The following is a 19,958-nucleotide window of genomic DNA, read 5'->3' on the forward strand; positions in this document are numbered from 1 at the left end:
ACCTATACGGATTCTCCTGCACAGTGGCAGATATGTAAATACGGGGTTTACGTACCATTTCTTGCGCAATACGGTTCGAACACTCGAACACCTATACGGATTCTCCAGCACAGTGGCAGATATGTAAATACGGGGTTTACATACCATTTCTTGCGCATTACGGTTCGAACACTCGAACACCTATACGGATTCCCCTGCACAGTGGCAGATATGTAAATACGGGGCTTACATACCATTTCTTGCGCAATACGGTTCGAACACTCGAACACCTATACGGATTCTCCTGCACAGTGGCAGATATGTAAATACGGGGATTACATACCATTTCTTGCGCATTACGGTTCGAACACTCGAACACCTATACGGATTCTCCTGCACAGTGGCAGATATGTAAATACGGGGTTTACATACCATTTCTTGCGCAATACGGTTCGAACACTCGAACACCTATACGGATTCTCCTGCACAGTGGCAGATATGTAAATACGGGGTTTACGTACCATTTCTTGCGCAATACGGTTCGAACACTCGAACACCTATACGGATTCTCCTGCACAGTGGCAGATATGTAAATACGGGGTTTACATACCATTTCTTGCGCATTACGGTTCGAACACTCGAACACCTATACGGATTCTCCTGCACAGTGGCAGATATGTAAATACGGGGTTTACATACCATTTCTTGCGCATTACGGTTCGAACACTCGAACACCTATACGGATTCTCCTGCACAGTGGCAGATATGTAAATACGGGGTTTACATACCATTTCTTGCGCAATACGGTTCGAACACTCGAACACCTATACGGATTCTCCTGCACAGTGGCAGATATGTAAATACGGGGTTTACATACCATTTCTTGCGCAATACGGTTCGAACACTCGAACACCTATACGGATTCTCCTGCACAGTGGCAGATATGTAAATGTGGGGTTTACTTACCATTTCTTGCGAAATACGGTTCGAACACTCGAACACCTATACGGATTCTCCTGCACAGTGGCAGATATGTAAATACGGGGTTTACATACCATTTCTTCCGCATTACGGTTCGAACACTCGAACACCTATACGGATTCTCTTGCACAGTGGCAGATATGTAAATACGGGATTTACATACCATTTCTTGCGCAATACGGTCCGAACACTCGAACAGCTATACGGATTCTCCTGCACAGTGGCAGATATGTAAATACGGGGTTTACATACCATTTCTTGCGCATTACGGCTCGAACACTCGAACACCTATACGGATTCTCCTGCACAGTGGCAGATATGTAAATACGGGGTTTACATACCATTTCTTGCGCAATACGGTTTGAACACTCGAATACCTATACGGATTCTCCTGCACAGTGGCAGATATGTAAATACGGGGTTTACGTACCATTTCTTGCGCAATACGGTTCGAACACTCGAACACCTATACGGATTCTCCTGCACAGTGGCAGATATGTAAATACGGGGTTTACATACAATTTCTTGCACAATACGGTTCGAACACTCGAACACCTATACGGATTCTCCTGCACAGTGGCAGATATGTAAATACGGGGTTTACGTACCATTTCTTGCGCTATACGGTTCGAACACTCGAACACCTATACGGATTCTCCTGCACAGTGGCAGATATGTAAATACGGGGTTTACGTACCATTTCTTGCGCAATACGGTTCGAACACTCGAACACCTATACGGATTCTCCTGCACAGTGGCAGATATGTAAATACGGGGTTTACATACCATTTCTTGCGCATTACGGTTCGAACACTCGAACACCTATACGGATTCTCCTGCACAGTGGCAGATATGTAAATGCGGGGTTTACATACCGTTTCTTGCGCAATACGGTTCGAACACTCGAACACCTATACGGATTCTCCAGCACAGTGGCAGATATGTAAATATGAGGTTTACTTACCATTTCTTGTGAAATACGGTTCGAACACTCGAACACCTATACGGATTCTCCTGCACAGTGGCAGATATGTAAATACGGGGTTTACATACCATTTCTTGCGCAATACGGTTCGAACACTCGAACACCTATACGGATTCTCCTGCACAGTGGCAGATATGTAAATACGGGGTTTACGTACCATTTCTTGCGCAATACGGTTCGAACACTCGAACACCTATACGGATTCTCCTGCACAGTGGCAGATATGTAAATACGGGGTTTACATACCATTTCTTGCGCATTACGGTTCGAACACTCGAACACCTATACGGATTCTCCTGCACAGTGGCAGATATGTAAATACGGGGTTTACATACCATTTCTTGCGCATTACGGTTCGAACACTCGAACACCTATACGGATTCTCCTGCACAGTGGCAGATATGTAAATACGGGATTTACATACCATTTCTTGCGCAATACGGTTCGAACACTCGAACACCTATACGGATTCTCCTGCACAGTGGCAGATATGTAAATACGGGGTTTACATACCATTTCTTGCGCAATATGGTTCGAACACTCGAACACCTATACGGATTCTCCTGCACAGTGGCAGATATGTAAATACGGGGTTTACGTACCATTTCTTGCGCAATACGGTTCGAACACTCGAACACCTATACGGATTCTCCTGCACAGTGGCAGATATGTAAATACGGGGTTTACGTACCATTTCTTGCGCAATACGGTTCGAACACTTGAACACCTATACGGATTCTCCTGCACAGTGGCAGATATGTAAATACGGGGTTTACGTACCATTTCTTGCGCAATACGGTTCGAACACTCGAACACCTATACGGATTCTCCTGCAAAGTGGCAGATATGTAAATACGGGGTTTACATACCATTTCTTGCGCATTACGGTTCGAACACTCGAACACCTATACGGATTCTCCTGCACAGTGGCAGATATGTAAATACGGGGTTTACATACCATTTCTTGCGCATTACGGTTCGAACACTCGAACACCTATACGGATTCTCCTGCACAGTGGCAGATATGTAAATACGGGGTTTACATACCATTTCTTGCGCAATACGGTTCGAACACTCGAACACCTATACGGATTCTCCTGCACAGTGGCAGATATGTAAATACGGGGTTTACATACCATTTCTTGCGCAATACGGTTCGAACACTCGAACACCTATACGGATTCTCCTGCACAGTGGCAGATATGTAAATGTGGGGTTTACTTACCATTTCTTGCGAAATACGGTTCGAACACTCGAACACCTATACGGATTCTCCTGCACAGTGGCAGATATGTAAATACGGGGTTTACATACCATTTCTTCCGCATTACGGTTCGAACACTCGAACACCTATACGGATTCTCTTGCACAGTGGCAGATATGTAAATACGGGATTTACATACCATTTCTTGCGCAATACGGTCCGAACACTCGAACACCTATACGGATTCTCCTGCACAGTGGCAGATATGTAAATACGGGGTTTACATACCATTTCTTGCGCATTACGGCTCGAACACTCGAACACCTATACGGATTCTCCTGCACAGTGGCAGATATGTAAATACGGGGTTTACATACCATTTCTTGCGCAATACGGTTTGAACACTCGAATACCTATACGGATTCTCCTGCACAGTGGCAGATATGTAAATACGGGGTTTACGTACCATTTCTTGCGCAATACGGTTCGAACACTCGAACGCCTATACGGATTCTCCTGCACAGTGGCAGATATGTAAATACGGGGTTTACATACAATTTCTTGCACAATACGGTTCGAACACTCGAACACCTATACGGATTCTCCTGCACAGTGGCAGATATGTAAATACGGGGTTTACGTACCATTTCTTGCGCTATACGGTTCGAACACTCGAACACCTATACGGATTCTCCTGCACAGTGGCAGATATGTAAATACGGGGTTTACGTACCATTTCTTGCGCAATACGGTTCGAACACTCGAACACCTATACGGATTCTCCTGCACAGTGGCAGATATGTAAATACGGGGTTTACATACCATTTCTTGCGCATTACGGTTCGAACACTCGAACACCTATACGGATTCTCCTGCACAGTGGCAGATATGTAAATGCGGGGTTTACATACCGTTTCTTGCGCAATACGGTTCGAACACTCGAACACCTATACGGATTCTCCAGCACAGTGGCAGATATGTAAATATGAGGTTTACTTACCATTTCTTGTGAAATACGGTTCGAACACTCGAACACCTATACGGATTCTCCTGCACAGTGGCAGATATGTAAATACGGGGTTTACATACCATTTCTTGCGCAATACGGTTCGAACACTCGAACACCTATACGGATTCTCCTGCACAGTGGCAGATATGTAAATACGGGGTTTACGTACCATTTCTTGCGCAATACGGTTCGAACACTCGAACACCTATACGGATTCTCCTGCACAGTGGCAGATATGTAAATACGGGGTTTACATACCATTTCTTGCGCATTACGGTTCGAACACTCGAACACCTATACGGATTCTCCTGCACAGTGGCAGATATGTAAATACGGGGTTTACATACCATTTCTTGCGCATTACGGTTCGAACACTCGAACACCTATACGGATTCTCCTGCACAGTGGCAGATATGTAAATACGGGATTTACATACCATTTCTTGCGCAATACGGTTCGAACACTCGAACACCTATACGGATTCTCCTGCACAGTGGCAGATATGTAAATACGGGGTTTACATACCATTTCTTGCGCAATATGGTTCGAACACTCGAACACCTATACGGATTCTCCTGCACAGTGGCAGATATGTAAATACGGGGTTTATGTACCATTTCTTGCGCAATACGGTTCGAACACTCGAACACCTATACGGATTCTCCTGCACAGTGGCAGATATGTAAATACGGGGTTTACGTACCATTTCTTGCGCAATACGGTTCGAACACTTGAACACCTATACGGATTCTCCTGCACAGTGGCAGATATGTAAATACGGGGTTTACATACCATTTCTTGCGCATTACGGTTCGAACACTCGAACACCTATACGGATTCTCCTGCACAGTGGCAGATATGTAAATGCGGGGTTTACATACCGTTTCTTGCGCAATACGGTTCGAACACTCGAACACCTATACGGATTCTACAGCACAGTGGCAGATATGTAAATATGAGGTTTACTTACCATTTCTTGTGAAATACGGTTCGAACACTCGAACACCTATACGGATTCTCCTGCACAGTGGCAGATATGTAAATACGGGGTTTAGATACCATTTCTTGCGCAATACGGTTCGAACACTCGAACACCTATACGGATTCTCCTGCACAGTGGCAGATATGTAAATACGGGGTTTACGTACCATTTCTTGCGCAATACGGTTCGAACACTCGAACACCTATACGGATTCTCCTGCACAGTGGCAGATATGTAAATACGGGGTTTACATACCATTTCTTGCGCATTACGGTTCGAACACTCGAACACCTATACGGATTCCCCCGCACAGTGGCAGATATGTAAATACGGGGCTTACATACCATTTCTTGCGCAATACGGTTCGAACACTCGAACACCTATACGGATTCTCCTGCACAGTGGCAGATATGTAAATACGGGGTTTACATACCATTTCTTGCGCATTACGGTTCGAACACTCGAACACCTATACGGATTCTCCTGCACAGTGGCAGATATGTAAATACGGGGTTTACATACCATTTCTTGCGCAATACGGTTCGAACACTCGAACACCTATACGGATTCTCCTGCACAGTGGCAGATATGTAAATACGGGGTTTACGTACCATTTCTTGCGCAATACGGTTCGAACACTCGAACACCTATACGGATTCTCCTGCACAGTGGCAGATATGTAAATACGGGGTTTACATACCATTTCTTGCGCATTACGGTTCGAACACTCGAACACCTATACGGATTCTCCTGCACAGTGGCAGATATGTAAATACGGGGTTTACATACCATTTCTTGCGCATTACGGTTCGAACACTCGAACACCTATACGGATTCTCCTGCACAGTGGCAGATATGTAAATACGGGGTTTACATACCATTTCTTGCGCAATACGGTTCGAACACTCGAACACCTATACGGATTCTCCTGCACAGTGGCAGATATGTAAATACGGGGTTTACATACCATTTCTTGCGCAATACGGTTCGAACACTCGAACACCTTTACGGATTCTCCTGCACAGTGGCAGATATGTAAATACGGGGTTTACGTACCATTTCTTGCGCAATACGGTTCGAACACTCGAACACTTATACGGATTCTCCTGCACAGTGGCAGATATGTAAATACGGGGTTTACGTACCATTTCTTGCGCAATACGGTTCGAACACTCGAACACCTATACGGATTCTCCTGCACAGTGGCAGATATGTAAATACGGGGTTTACATACCATTTCTTGCGCAATACGGTTCGAACACTCGAACACCTATACGGATTCTCCTGCACAGTGGCAGATATGTAAATACGGGGTTTACATACCATTTCTTGCGCATTACGGTTCGAACACTCGAACACCTATACGGATTCTCCTGCACAGTGGCAGATATGTAAATACGGGGTTTACATACCATTTCTTGCGCATTATGGTTCGAACACTCGAACACCTATACGGATTCTCCTGCACAGTGGCAGATATGTAAATACGGGGTTTACATACCATTTCTTGCGCAATACGGTTCGAACACTCGAACACCTATACGGATTCTCCTGCACAGTGGCAGATATGTAAATACGGGGTTTACATACCATTTCTTGCGCAATACGGTTCGAACACTCGAACACCTTTACGGATTCTCCTGCACAGTGGCAGATAAGTAAATACGGGGTTTACGTACCATTTCTTGCGCAATACGGTTCGAACACTCGAACACCTATACGGATTCTCCTGCACAGTGGCAGATATGTAAATACGGGGTTTACGTACCATTTCTTGCGCAATACGGTTCGAACACTCGAACACCTATACGGATTCTCCTGCACAGTGGCAGATATGTAAATACGGGGTTTACATACCATTTCTTGCGCATTACGGTTCGAACACTCGAACACCTATACGGATTCTCCTGCACAGTGGCAGATATGTAAATACGGGGTTTACATACCATTTCTTGCGCATTACGGTTCGAACACTCGAACACCTATACGGATTCTCCTGCACAGTGGCAGATATGTAAATGCGGGGTTTACATACCATTTCTTGCGCAATACGGTTCGAACACTCGAACACCTATACGGATTCTCCTGCACAGTGGCAGATATGTAAATACGGGGTTTACATACCATTTCTTGCGCAATACGGTTCGAACACTCGAACACCTATACGGATTCTCCTGCACAGTGGCAGATATGTAAATACGGGGTTTACGTACCATTTCTTGCGCAATACGGTTCGAACACTCGAACACCTATACGGATTCTCCTGCACAGTGGCAGATATGTAAATACGGGGTTTACGTACCATTTCTTGCGCAATACGGTTCGAACACTCGAACACCTATACGGATTCTCCTGCACAGTGGCAGATATGTAAATATGGGGTTTACATACCATTTCTTGCGCATTACGGTTCGAACACTCGAACACCTATACGGATTCTCCTGCACAGTGGCAGATATGTAAATGCGGGGTTTACATACCGTTTCTTGCGCAATACGGTTCGAACACTCGAACACCTATACGGATTCTCCAGCACAGTGGCAGATATGTAAATATGAGGTTTACTTACCATTTCCTGTGAAATACGGTTCGAACACTCGAACACCTATACGGATTCTCCTGCACAGTGGCAGATATGTAAATACGGGGTTTACATACCATTTCTTGCGCAATACGGTTCGAACACTCGAACACCTATACGGATTCTCCTGCACAGTGGCAGATATGTAAATACGGGGTTTACGTACCATTTTTTGCGCAATACGGTTCGAACACTCGAACACCTATACGGATTCTCCTGCACAGTGGCAGATATGTAAATACGGGGTTTACATACCATTTCTTGCGTATTACGGTTCGAACACTCGAACACCTATACGGATTCCCCTGCACCGTGGCAGATATGTAAATACGGGGCTTACATACCATTTCTTGCGCAATACGGTTCGAACACTCGAACACCTATACGGATTCTCCTGCACAGTGGCAGATATGTAAATACGGGGTTTACATACCATTTCTTGCGCATTACGGTTCGAACACTCGAACACCTATACGGATTCTCCTGCACAGTGGCAGATATGTAAATACGGGGTTTACATACCATTTCTTGCGCAATACGGTTCGAACACTCGAACACCTATACGGATTCACCTGCACAGTGGCAGATATGTAAATACGGGGTTTACGTACCATTTCTTGCGCAATACGGTTCGAACACTCGAACACCTATACGGATTCTCCTGCACAGTGGCAGATATGTAAATACGGGGTTTACATACCATTTCTTGCGCATTACGGTTCGAACACTCGAACACCTATACGGATTCTCCTGCACAGTGGCAGATATGTAAATACGGGGTTTACATACCATTTCTTGCGCATTACGGTTCGAACACTCGAACACCTATACGGATTCTCCTGCACAGTGGCAGATATGTAAATACGGGGTTTACATACCATTTCTTGCGCAATACGGTTCGAACACTCGAACACCTATACGGATTCTCCTGCACAGTGGCAGATATGTAAATACGGGGTTTACATACCATTTCTTGCGCAATACGGTTCGAACACTCGAACACCTATACGGATTCTCCTGCACAGTGGCAGATATGTAAATACGGGGTTTACGTACCATTTCTTGCGTAATACGGTTCGAACACTCGAACACCTATACGGATTCTCCTGCACAGTGGCAGATATGTAAAAACGGGGTTTACGTACCATTTCTTGCGCAATACGGTTCGAACACTCGAACACCTATACGGATTCTCCTGCACAGTGGCAGATATGTAAATACGGGGTTTACATACCATTTCTTGCGCAATACGGTTCGAGCACTCGAACACCTATACGGATTCTCCTGCACAGTGGCAGATATGTAAATACGGGGTTTACATACCATTTCTTGCGCATTACGGTTCGAACACTCGAACACCTATACGGATTCTCCTGCACAGTGGCAGATATGTAAATACGGGGTTTACATACCATTTCTTGCGCATTACGGTTCGAACACTCGAACACCTATACGGATTCTCCTGCACAGTGGCAGATATGTAAATACGGGATTTACATACCATTTCTTGCGAAATACGGTTCGAACACTCGAACACCTATACGGATTCTCCTGCACAGTGGCAGATATGTAAATGCGGGGTTTACATACCATTTCTTGCGCAATACGGTTCGAACACTCGAACACCTATACGGATTCTCCTGCACAGTGGCAGATATGTAAATACGGGGTTTACATACCATTTCTTGCGCAATACGGTTCGAACACTCGAACACCTATACGGATTCTCCTGCACAGTGGCAGATATGTAAATACGGGGTTTACATACCATTTCTTGCGCATTACGGTTCGAACACTCGAACACCTATACGGATTCTCCTGCACAGTGGCAGATATGTAAATACGGGGTTTACATACCATTTCTTGCGCAATACGGTTCGAACACTCGAACACCTATACGGATTCTCCTGCACAGTGGCAGATATGTAAATACGGGGTTTACATACCATTTCTTGCGCAATACGGTTCGAACACTCGAACACCTATACGGATTCTCCTGCACAGTGGCAGATATGTAAATGTGGGGTTTACTTACCATTTCTTGCGAAATACGGTTCGAACACTCGAACACCTATACGGATTCTCCTGCACAGTGGCAGATATGTAAATACGGGGTTTACATACCATTTCTTCCGCATTACGGTTCGAACACTCGAACACCTATACGGATTCTCTTGCACAGTGGCAGATATGTAAATACGGGATTTACATACCATTTCTTGCGCAATACGGTCCGAACACTCGAACACCTATACGGATTCTCCTGCACAGTGGCAGATATGTAAATACGGGGTTTACATACCATTTCTCTTCGCATTACGGCTCGAACACTCGAACACCTATACGGATTCTCCTGCACAGTGGCAGATATGTAAATACGGGGTTTACATACCATTTCTTGCGCAATACGGTTTGAACACTCGAATACCTATACGGATTCTCCTGCACAGTGGCAGATATGTAAATACGGGGTTTACGTACCATTTCTTGCGCAATACGGTTCGAACACTCGAACGCCTATACGGATTCTCCTGCACAGTGGCAGATATGTAAATACGGGGTTTACATACAATTTCTTGCACAATACGGTTCGAACACTCGAACACCTATACGGATTCTCCTGCACAGTGGCAGATATGTAAATACGGGGTTTACGTACCATTTCTTGCGCTATACGGTTCGAACACTCGAACACCTATACGGATTCTCCTGCACAGTGGCAGATATGTAAATACGGGGTTTACGTACCATTTCTTGCGCAATACGGTTCGAACACTCGAACACCTATACGGATTCTCCTGCACAGTGGCAGATATGTAAATACGGGGTTTACATACCATTTCTTGCGCATTACGGTTCGAACACTCGAACACCTATACGGATTCTCCTGCACAGTGGCAGATATGTAAATGCGGGGTTTACATACCGTTTCTTGCGCAATACGGTTCGAACACTCGAACACCTATACGGATTCTCCAGCACAGTGGCAGATATGTAAATATGAGGTTTACTTACCATTTCTTGTGAAATACGGTTCGAACACTCGAACACCTATACGGATTCTCCTGCACAGTGGCAGATATGTAAATACGGGGTTTACATACCATTTCTTGCGCAATACGGTTCGAACACTCGAACACCTATACGGATTCTCCTGCACAGTGGCAGATATGTAAATACGGGGTTTACGTACCATTTCTTGCGCAATACGGTTCGAACACTCGAACACCTATACGGATTCTCCTGCACAGTGGCAGATATGTAAATACGGGGTTTACATACCATTTCTTGCGCATTACGGTTCGAACACTCGAACACCTATACGGATTCTCCTGCACAGTGGCAGATATGTAAATACGGGGTTTACATACCATTTCTTGCGCATTACGGTTCGAACACTCGAACACCTATACGGATTCTCCTGCACAGTGGCAGATATGTAAATACGGGATTTACATACCATTTCTTGCGCAATACGGTTCGAACACTCGAACACCTATACGGATTCTCCTGCACAGTGGCAGATATGTAAATACGGGGTTTACATACCATTTCTTGCGCAATATGGTTCGAACACTCGAACACCTATACGGATTCTCCTGCACAGTGGCAGATATGTAAATACGGGGTTTATGTACCATTTCTTGCGCAATACGGTTCGAACACTCGAACACCTATACGGATTCTCCTGCACAGTGGCAGATATGTAAATACGGGGTTTACGTACCATTTCTTGCGCAATACGGTTCGAACACTTGAACACCTATACGGATTCTCCTGCACAGTGGCAGATATGTAAATACGGGGTTTACATACCATTTCTTGCGCATTACGGTTCGAACACTCGAACACCTATACGGATTCTCCTGCACAGTGGCAGATATGTAAATGCGGGGTTTACATACCGTTTCTTGCGCAATACGGTTCGAACACTCGAACACCTATACGGATTCTACAGCACAGTGGCAGATATGTAAATATGAGGTTTACTTACCATTTCTTGTGAAATACGGTTCGAACACTCGAACACCTATACGGATTCTCCTGCACAGTGGCAGATATGTAAATACGGGGTTTAGATACCATTTCTTGCGCAATACGGTTCGAACACTCGAACACCTATACGGATTCTCCTGCACAGTGGCAGATATGTAAATACGGGGTTTACGTACCATTTCTTGCGCAATACGGTTCGAACACTCGAACACCTATACGGATTCTCCTGCACAGTGGCAGATATGTAAATACGGGGTTTACATACCATTTCTTGCGCATTACGGTTCGAACACTCGAACACCTATACGGATTCCCCCGCACAGTGGCAGATATGTAAATACGGGGCTTACATACCATTTCTTGCGCAATACGGTTCGAACACTCGAACACCTATACGGATTCTCCTGCACAGTGGCAGATATGTAAATACGGGGTTTACATACCATTTCTTGCGCATTACGGTTCGAACACTCGAACACCTATACGGATTCTCCTGCACAGTGGCAGATATGTAAATACGGGGTTTACATACCATTTCTTGCGCAATACGGTTCGAACACTCGAACACCTATACGGATTCTCCTGCACAGTGGCAGATATGTAAATACGGGGTTTACGTACCATTTCTTGCGCAATACGGTTCGAACACTCGAACACCTATACGGATTCTCCTGCACAGTGGCAGATATGTAAATACGGGGTTTACATACCATTTCTTGCGCATTACGGTTCGAACACTCGAACACCTATGCGGATTCTCCTGCACAGTGGCAGATATGTAAATACGGGGTTTACATACCATTTCTTGCGCATTACGGTTCGAACACTCGAACACCTATACGGATTCTCCTGCACAGTGGCAGATATGTAAATACGGGGTTTACATACCATTTCTTGCGCAATACGGTTCGAACACTCGAACACCTATACGGATTCTCCTGCACAGTGGCAGATATGTAAATACGGGGTTTACATACCATTTCTTGCGCAATACGGTTCGAACACTCGAACACCTTTACGGATTCTCCTGCACAGTGGCAGATATGTAAATACGGGGTTTACGTACCATTTCTTGCGCAATACGGTTCGAACACTCGAACACTTATACGGATTCTCCTGCACAGTGGCAGATATGTAAATACGGGGTTTACGTACCATTTCTTGCGCAATACGGTTCGAACACTCGAACACCTATACGGATTCTCCTGCACAGTGGCAGATATGTAAATACGGGGTTTACATACCATTTCTTGCGCAATACGGTTCGAACACTCGAACACCTATACGGATTCTCCTGCACAGTGGCAGATATGTAAATACGGGGTTTACATACCATTTCTTGCGCATTACGGTTCGAACACTCGAACACCTATACGGATTCTCCTGCACAGTGGCAGATATGTAAATACGGGGTTTACATACCATTTCTTGCGCATTATGGTTCGAACACTCGAACACCTATACGGATTCTCCTGCACAGTGGCAGATATGTAAATACGGGGTTTACATACCATTTCTTGCGCAATACGGTTCGAACACTCGAACACCTATACGGATTCTCCTGCACAGTGGCAGATATGTAAATACGGGGTTTACATACCATTTCTTGCGCAATACGGTTCGAACACTCGAACACCTTTACGGATTCTCCTGCACAGTGGCAGATAAGTAAATACGGGGTTTACGTACCATTTCTTGCGCAATACGGTTCGAACACTCGAACACCTATACGGATTCTCCTGCACAGTGGCAGATATGTAAATACGGGGTTTACGTACCATTTCTTGCGCAATACGGTTCGAACACTCGAACACCTATACGGATTCTCCTGCACAGTGGCAGATATGTAAATACGGGGTTTACATACCATTTCTTGCGCATTACGGTTCGAACACTCGAACACCTATACGGATTCTCCTGCACAGTGGCAGATATGTAAATACGGGGTTTACATACCATTTCTTGCGCATTACGGTTCGAACACTCGAACACCTATACGGATTCTCCTGCACAGTGGCAGATATGTAAATGCGGGGTTTACATACCATTTCTTGCGCAATACGGTTCGAACACTCGAACACCTATACGGATTCTCCTGCACAGTGGCAGATATGTAAATACGGGGTTTACATACCATTTCTTGCGCAATACGGTTCGAACACTCGAACACCTATACGGATTCTCCTGCACAGTGGCAGATATGTAAATACGGGGTTTACGTACCATTTCTTGCGCAATACGGTTCGAACACTCGAACACCTATACGGATTCTCCTGCACAGTGGCAGATATGTAAATACGGGGTTTACGTACCATTTCTTGCGCAATACGGTTCGAACACTCGAACACCTATACGGATTCTCCTGCACAGTGGCAGATATGTAAATATGGGGTTTACATACCATTTCTTGCGCATTACGGTTCGAACACTCGAACACCTATACGGATTCTCCTGCACAGTGGCAGATATGTAAATGCGGGGTTTACATACCGTTTCTTGCGCAATACGGTTCGAACACTCGAACACCTATACGGATTCTCCAGCACAGTGGCAGATATGTAAATATGAGGTTTACTTACCATTTCCTGTGAAATACGGTTCGAACACTCGAACACCTATACGGATTCTCCTGCACAGTGGCAGATATGTAAATACGGGGTTTACATACCATTTCTTGCGCAATACGGTTCGAACACTCGAACACCTATACGGATTCTCCTGCACAGTGGCAGATATGTAAATACGGGGTTTACGTACCATTTTTTGCGCAATACGGTTCGAACACTCGAACACCTATACGGATTCTCCTGCACAGTGGCAGATATGTAAATACGGGGTTTACATACCATTTCTTGCGTATTACGGTTCGAACACTCGAACACCTATACGGATTCCCCTGCACCGTGGCAGATATGTAAATACGGGGCTTACATACCATTTCTTGCGCAATACGGTTCGAACACTCGAACACCTATACGGATTCTCCTGCACAGTGGCAGATATGTAAATACGGGGTTTACATACCATTTCTTGCGCATTACGGTTCGAACACTCGAACACCTATACGGATTCTCCTGCACAGTGGCAGATATGTAAATACGGGGTTTACATACCATTTCTTGCGCAATACGGTTCGAACACTCGAACACCTATACGGATTCACCTGCACAGTGGCAGATATGTAAATACGGGGTTTACGTACCATTTCTTGCGCAATACGGTTCGAACACTCGAACACCTATACGGATTCTCCTGCACAGTGGCAGATATGTAAATACGGGGTTTACATACCATTTCTTGCGCATTACGGTTCGAACACTCGAACACCTATACGGATTCTCCTGCACAGTGGCAGATATGTAAATACGGGGTTTACATACCATTTCTTGCGCATTACGGTTCGAACACTCGAACACCTATACGGATTCTCCTGCACAGTGGCAGATATGTAAATACGGGGTTTATGTACCATTTCTTGCGCAATACGGTTCGAACACTCGAACACCTATACGGATTCTCCTGCACAGTGGCAGATATGTAAATACGGGGTTTACGTACCATTTCTTGCGCAATACGGTTCGAACACTTGAACACCTATACGGATTCTCCTGCACAGTGGCAGATATGTAAATACGGGGTTTACATACCATTTCTTGCGCATTACGGTTCGAACACTCGAACACCTATACGGATTCTCCTGCACAGTGGCAGATATGTAAATGCGGGGTTTACATACCGTTTCTTGCGCAATACGGTTCGAACACTCGAACACCTATACGGATTCTACAGCACAGTGGCAGATATGTAAATATGAGGTTTACTTACCATTTCTTGTGAAATACGGTTCGAACACTCGAACACCTATACGGATTCTCCTGCACAGTGGCAGATATGTAAATACGGGGTTTAGATACCATTTCTTGCGCAATACGGTTCGAACACTCGAACACCTATACGGATTCTCCTGCACAGTGGCAGATATGTAAATACGGGGTTTACGTACCATTTCTTGCGCAATACGGTTCGAACACTCGAACACCTATACGGATTCTCCTGCACAGTGGCAGATATGTAAATACGGGGTTTACATACCATTTCTTGCGCATTACGGTTCGAACACTCGAACACCTATACGGATTCCCCCGCACAGTGGCAGATATGTAAATACGGGGCTTACATACCATTTCTTGCGCAATACGGTTCGAACACTCGAACACCTATACGGATTCTCCTGCACAGTGGCAGATATGTAAATACGGGGTTTACATACCATTTCTTGCGCATTACGGTTCGAACACTCGAACACCTATACGGATTCTCCTGCACAGTGGCAGATATGTAAATACGGGGTTTACATACCATTTCTTGCGCAATACGGTTCGAACACTCGAACACCTATACGGATTCTCCTGCACAGTGGCAGATATGTAAATACGGGGTTTACGTACCATTTCTTGCGCAATACGGTTCGAACACTCGAACACCTATACGGATTCTCCTGCACAGTGGCAGATATGTAAATACGGGGTTTACATACCATTTCTTGCGCATTACGGTTCGAACACTCGAACACCTATGCGGATTCTCCTGCACAGTGGCAGATATGTAAATACGGGGTTTACATACCATTTCTTGCGCATTACGGTTCGAACACTCGAACACCTATACGGATTCTCCTGCACAGTGGCAGATATGTAAATACGGGGTTTACATACCATTTCTTGCGCAATACGGTTCGAACACTCGAACACCTATACGGATTCTCCTGCACAGTGGCAGATATGTAAATACGGGGTTTACATACCATTTCTTGCGCAATACGGTTCGAACACTCGAACACCTTTACGGATTCTCCTGCACAGTGGCAGATATGTAAATACGGGGTTTACGTACCATTTCTTGCGCAATACGGTTCGAACACTCGAACACTTATACGGATTCTCCTGCACAGTGGCAGATATGTAAATACGGGGTTTACGTACCATTTCTTGCGCAATACGGTTCGAACACTCGAACACCTATACGGATTCTCCTGCACAGTGGCAGATATGTAAATACGGGGTTTACATACCATTTCTTGCGCAATACGGTTCGAACACTCGAACACCTATACGGATTCTCCTGCACAGTGGCAGATATGTAAATACGGGGTTTACATACCATTTCTTGCGCATTACGGTTCGAACACTCGAACACCTATACGGATTCTCCTGCACAGTGGCAGATATGTAAATACGGGGTTTACATACCATTTCTTGCGCATTATGGTTCGAACACTCGAACACCTATACGGATTCTCCTGCACAGTGGCAGATATGTAAATACGGGGTTTACATACCATTTCTTGCGCAATACGGTTCGAACACTCGAACACCTATACGGATTCTCCTGCACAGTGGCAGATATGTAAATACGGGGTTTACATACCATTTCTTGCGCAATACGGTTCGAACACTCGAACACCTTTACGGATTCTCCTGCACAGTGGCAGATAAGTAAATACGGGGTTTACGTACCATTTCTTGCGCAATACGGTTCGAACACTCGAACACCTATACGGATTCTCCTGCACAGTGGCAGATATGTAAATACGGGGTTTACGTACCATTTCTTGCGCAATACGGTTCGAACACTCGAACACCTATACGGATTCTCCTGCACAGTGGCAGATATGTAAATACGGGGTTTACATACCATTTCTTGCGCATTACGGTTCGAACACTCGAACACCTATACGGATTCTCCTGCACAGTGGCAGATATGTAAATACGGGGTTTACATACCATTTCTTGCGCATTACGGTTCGAACACTCGAACACCTATACGGATTCTCCTGCACAGTGGCAGATATGTAAATGCGGGGTTTACATACCATTTCTTGCGCAATACGGTTCGAACACTCGAACACCTATACGGATTCTCCTGCACAGTGGCAGATATGTAAATACGGGGTTTACATACCATTTCTTGCGCAATACGGTTCGAACACTCGAACACCTATACGGATTCTCCTGCACAGTGGCAGATATGTAAATACGGGGTTTACGTACCATTTCTTGCGCAATACGGTTCGAACACTCGAACACCTATACGGATTCTCCTGCACAGTGGCAGATATGTAAATACGGGGTTTACGTACCATTTCTTGCGCAATACGGTTCGAACACTCGAACACCTATACGGATTCTCCTGCACAGTGGCAGATATGTAAATATGGGGTTTACATACCATTTCTTGCGCATTACGGTTCGAACACTCGAACACCTATACGGATTCTCCTGCACAGTGGCAGATATGTAAATGCGGGGTTTACATACCGTTTCTTGCGCAATACGGTTCGAACACTCGAACACCTATACGGATTCTCCAGCACAGTGGCAGATATGTAAATATGAGGTTTACTTACCATTTCCTGTGAAATACGGTTCGAACACTCGAACACCTATACGGATTCTCCTGCACAGTGGCAGATATGTAAATACGGGGTTTACATACCATTTCTTGCGCAATACGGTTCGAACACTCGAACACCTATACGGATTCTCCTGCACAGTGGCAGATATGTAAATACGGGGTTTACGTACCATTTTTTGCGCAATACGGTTCGAACACTCGAACACCTATACGGATTCTCCTGCACAGTGGCAGATATGTAAATACGGGGTTTACATACCATTTCTTGCGTATTACGGTTCGAACACTCGAACACCTATACGGATTCCCCTGCACCGTGGCAGATATGTAAATACGGGGCTTACATACCATTTCTTGCGCAATACGGTTCGAACACTCGAACACCTATACGGATTCTCCTGCACAGTGGCAGATATGTAAATACGGGGTTTACATACCATTTCTTGCGCATTACGGTTCGAACACTCGAACACCTATACGGATTCTCCTGCACAGTGGCAGATATGTAAATACGGGGTTTACATACCATTTCTTGCGCAATACGGTTCGAACACTCGAACACCTATACGGATTCACCTGCACAGTGGCAGATATGTAAATACGGGGTTTACGTACCATTTCTTGCGCAATACGGTTCGAACACTCGAACACCTATACGGATTCTCCTGCACAGTGGCAGATATGTAAATACGGGGTTTACATACCATTTCTTGCGCATTACGGTTCGAACACTCGAACACCTATACGGATTCTCCTGCACAGTGGCAGATATGTAAATACGGGGTTTACATACCATTTCTTGCGCATTACGGTTCGAACACTCGAACACCTATACGGATTCTCCTGCACAGTGGCAGATATGTAAATACGGGGTTTACATACCATTTCTTGCGCAATACGGTTCGAACACTCGAACACCTATACGGATTCTCCTGCACAGTGGCAGATATGTAAATACGGGGTTTACATACCATTTCTTGCGCAATACGGTTCGAACACTCGAACACCTATACGGATTCTCCTGCACAGTGGCAGATATGTAAATACGGGGTTTACGTACCATTTCTTGCGTAATACGGTTCGAACACTCGAACACCTATACGGATTCTCCTGCACAGTGGCAGATATGTAAAAACGGGGTTTACGTACCATTTCTTGCGCAATACGGTTCGAACACTCGAACACCTATACGGATTCTCCTGCACAGTGGCAGATATGTAAATACGGGGTTTACATACCATTTCTTGCGCAATACGGTTCGAGCACTCGAACACCTATACGGATTCTCCTGCACAGTGGCAGATATGTAAATACGGGGTTTACATACCATTTCTTGCGCATTACGGTTCGAACACTCGAACACCTATACGGATTCTCCTGCACAGTGGCAGATATGTAAATACGGGGTTTACATACCATTTCTTGCGCATTACGGTTCGAACACTCGAACACCTATACGGATTCTCCTGCACAGTGGCAGATATGTAAATACGGGATTTACATACCATTTCTTGCGAAATACGGTTCGAACACTCGAACACCTATACGGATTCTCCTGCACAGTGGCAGATATGTAAATGCGGGGTTTACATACCATTTCTTGCGCAATACGGTTCGAACACTCGAACACCTATACGGATTCTCCTGCACAGTGGCAGATATGTAAATACGGGGTTTACATACCATTTCTTGCGCAATACGGTTCGAACACTCGAACACCTATACGGATTCTCCTGCACAGTGGCAGATATGTAAATACGGGGTTTACGTACCATTTCTTGCGCAATACGGTTCGAACACTCGAACACCTATACGGATTCTCCTGCA

Source organism: Camellia sinensis, chromosome 10 (assembly GCF_055761805.1).
Source record: "Camellia sinensis isolate YWXY chromosome 10, ASM5576180v1, whole genome shotgun sequence".
Classification (NCBI taxonomy): domain Eukaryota; kingdom Viridiplantae; phylum Streptophyta; class Magnoliopsida; order Ericales; family Theaceae; genus Camellia; species Camellia sinensis.